Source organism: Rattus norvegicus, chromosome 15, assembly GCF_021556685.1.
Source record: "Rattus norvegicus strain SHRSP/BbbUtx chromosome 15, alternate assembly SHRSP_T2T, whole genome shotgun sequence".
In the NCBI taxonomy this organism is placed as follows: Eukaryota; Metazoa; Chordata; class Mammalia; order Rodentia; family Muridae; genus Rattus; species Rattus norvegicus.
In genome coordinates, this window is record NC_141548.1 from 89,217,094 (window position 1) to 89,221,078 (window position 3,985).

The window sequence follows — 3,985 nt, forward strand, 5'->3', positions numbered from 1 at the left end:
CATGCAACCTTATGACGTACTTTATGTTTTACAGAGGCACAAGCTGACCTGAATTTACAAAAAAGCATCTCAGGTAATATGTAAATAAATGCTAGTAACACAAAGTTTAAATCAGAAACACGTGTCTCTAACTTTTGACTCCAAATAAATTTATGGAGCTAACTGTCACTCGTGATGCTTTTCCTGCAAAAATGTATGTTTCCTATACAGTATAAAATGTATTCCCCCTTAAGTCCCAAAGCTACATTCAATGACTGATTTCTCACAGAGACCTCAAGGTTCATATGAAGTGTGGAGATTTGAGCAGCCACAAAAATATCTTTCCCAGGCTTGCCCCTGGCAACCCCATTTCACTTTTCATAGAGTATAAAATCCCTGTAGTGACAGCTCAAAATCGAAATCACTCTCAATTTTTTATTTTCCATTCTTTAGATGGACTTAAGTGGGTAATTAGAATCCTGTGTGATGGGTTAGAATCGATTTCAGCTTCTAAATTAAGAATTCATGTAGGTCACAAGAGAGTTTGTTTTAAATGTGTTGGAACTCAAAGCATTACTTCCTTGGGAAGAAAAAGAGATATATAATCCCTGATTTGACATAGTCAGGAAAAAAAGGAGTAAGAGCCAAATTTCTGGAAGGAATGAAAAACAAACCTAACGAAAGTCCACAAGATCATGCTTATTTGAGAGTTCTAAAGACATTCACCGGTTGGGGATTTAGCTCAGTGGTAGAGCACTTGCCTAGCAAGTGCAAGGCCCTGGGTTCGGTCCCCAGCTCCGAAAAAAAAAAAAAGACATTCACTGTGTGCATTTTAGAAATCAAATAAATATTCTAAAACTGTGTTTTAAGGAGAGAGCAATAATACCACGGAATTTAATAGAAATACACAAACCTATTTAATCTTGAAAAAGAATGTTAGGTCATATGCGTGTAGCATGCATGGAACAGAATACATGTGAACTTGTGATTAGAAAAGTTAATAAATTAACAATACCAACTAAACATACAAGGCAGCATCCTGTAGACAAATAACTGAAGGAAAACATAAGTACAAATGACATGGAGCCAATGTCAGTAATGTGAGAAGAAATTCTTTGTGCAATGATGTCAAGAACTCTGAAGTTAGTGCTACAAAAAGAAGCAAGTAAATTAGACTTCATCTCTACAATAAGTAAGCGAAGTATTATCACCATAACCTGTCCTGGGTGTTGACTTTCTACCATATTCTAGGCAATAATATAATCAAAACTGAGGTGTGCATTTGTCAAAATGTGCAAAAATCTTCTGAAACTGATTAAGGTTTTAAAAGTACTTTCTATTCATTGCCAATAGCATATATCTACACAATATGTTTTGATCATAATCTACCATCCCCACTCCCTATAAGCTACTCTATTGATGCCCACACTACCTGACTGCAATTACATGTCCTCTCTTTATTATTATTATTATTATTATTATTATTATTATTATTATTAACTGTTGTCTAATTAGTGCTGTGCATGAGTACATGGATGTCTGGCCATCTACTGAGATGTAAGAAACTACTACAAACTTTCAAAGGAAAGTGCCATTTTCAGTTAATTTCTGATATTTTTTCTTGTGTGGGTGCGGCTTTGAGGGTCTTCTCCCATCCATTTGGCAATTTTGACTGGGTTGATTTGCAAGTCTTGTTTATATAGCCATAGCTGTGAGTTGATATGTGTGATATGCCGATTTTAGGACTTTATGGCTCCATTCTGTGGTCTCCAGCTTTTGAAGTCTTTCCTTTCTTTTCTCTCTGAGAAGTTCACTGAGCCTTGGATGTGGTAGATAGGGACAACTCAGTCACAGCTGGGCAATCCACAGTTACTGATCCTAGGCACTTTGACCAGCTGTGACTCTTTACATTAATTACTGCCCACCATGAAACATTTTACTGAAAGCAGTAAAGATATGTAGGTACATACAAAATACTTAGAAAATAGTTTGACAGTACAGCCATTTAGAAAAACAGCAGTGGATCCTCTCTAGGACCTATAATCTTACAACCCATGGGCTTTTAAATAGATTTATAGTTACAGACAGAAATCCCCACAATAGAAAAGGCTTTATATACAATCAGAAGGATTTTAATAGCAAGGAAGGCTTCTCACCCAGACTCCTTTCAGTCTGTATTCTGGCTTTTCCGTAAACTTTGTAATTAACTTTCCAAAATTTCTGTGTGTCAGTTTTCTGTGCTGCGTTTATCACACGGTTAGTATGATGGATGAATTATCATGATAAAAATGTCCAGAATAAGAAATAATATATAACCTGCCCCTGAGAGCATGGCAAGTGTGACTGTTCTATCACATGCATGTCAGTAGATGGCAGAGAGGACCTTTGATCAGTAGCCTCACATTCCCTGAAAAAAAGCAAGCCTGAGATGAACACCAGTTGGTACCACATAGGTCCTGATGAATCCCAGAACTGGAAGCAAGAAGGATCTAGAAGAAGCCACTTGGAGCTGGGCCCCAGGCAGAAGTGAGCCGAGACAAAGGACCCTTATATGGGGCCACTTGGGCAAGCCAGGCAGAACAAGCACCAGATTGGCACCATGGGTCCTGGACAGGGAGCTAGCCTAAGATGACCACCAGTAGGGCATCACAGAAGAGGCAAACAATGCCCGAGATGACTCTCTACTTGTGCTATAACGCACAAGCACTTCTACCAAGAACACTCCTGAGATGACCCCGGACTTTTCAGAGATCTAGTGTTTCATTAATAGGAGCAAATAAGTGGTGGAGAAATGAAGAGAATGATAATCAGAAGGATGAGGGCATAATGCAGACAAGCAGAACTGGAGTCTCCAGGGTAGTGAGAAGCAGCCTCATGCCACTTGCCATCTACAGAACTTAGCAGCCCTGAATATTAAGGGGGTTGTGGGTGAACTGGTGCCAGGATATAAGAATGGTAGACATGGCCCTACTATTTGTCTCCCATATGGTGGCACGGGTGGAAGGAAAAGATACCTTCCTTCCACTTTGTCCCTCACCACCTGTGGCCAAGTGGGAGACCTAGTTCTAGTATCATAAGAACAGAAGATCTGGCCCAGAGCCATGAGATTGAGGGAATTGGCCATGTACCTCTCTGCCTACAACATGTGGGAGAGCTGGTCTTGTACCTCACATAGACAGTAGAGTAGAACTGGCCCTCATAGCTGGATTGCTGGTGTTCTTTCCCCAAGGACATGCAAGCAGGAAAGCCAGCAGGTTTATCAATTAACATAACTCTCAGGCTCAGATACAGAGCTTTGAATTGATCCATTCCAACGTCTACCCCATTGATGAACAAAGAGCCAGTTCTACAGATTCAAAGCTACAGGGTTTCCATGCCACTGGGCAGTAACAGGCCATCCACATAAGTCCTAGCTAAGTCCCAGTATTGAGTCACAGAAGTCAGAGGCTTCCTACTAGAACAAGGAGCCATCGCATTAAACATTTGCAAACAAAGAAATATGACAAAATGATATCCTGTGTAACACACTACAGCTTCTAGGAGAGATTTTTTTTTCTCTGTTGGGAAGAAGGTTGCAAGGGTGAAGGGTGAGTATGAAGGGAGGGAGGGATAAGTAGGATTGGGATATATAATGTTAAGTTCACAAAGAACTGATATATAAACAGTTAAAACAAAACAACAACAAAATAACCTATGAGCACGGTGTAACTGTTAACTTAATACAGTGGGAATTTTCTCAGGTCTTCCCATGAGGAGGAGGTTATAATATAAACCGTAGAAAAATCAAAGAATTTGTCCACATCCACACAGCAAGCAAATGATGAGTGCAGCAGACTTATGTCATTATAATTTTCAACAAACATGCTTTAGATATATGATATAGCCATATTCTAAAAGTAAAAGCATCTATAAGGGAGGGGCAAGAGATAGGGATTTGTACAACATAATACAAAATGGAGATTTCTACACCCCTGTATGGCAGGAGCAGCAGCAGAGATCTCAGAAG

At 39.6% G+C, this 3,985-nt stretch overlaps 1 pseudogene; it reads left to right on the plus strand.

Annotated features, from left to right (window-relative positions):
- Positions 1–2,294: 2,294 nt before the first annotated feature.
- Positions 2,295–2,370, plus strand: LOC120097270 (small nucleolar RNA SNORA17; annotated as a pseudogene).
- Positions 2,371–3,985: the final 1,615 nt, after the last annotated feature.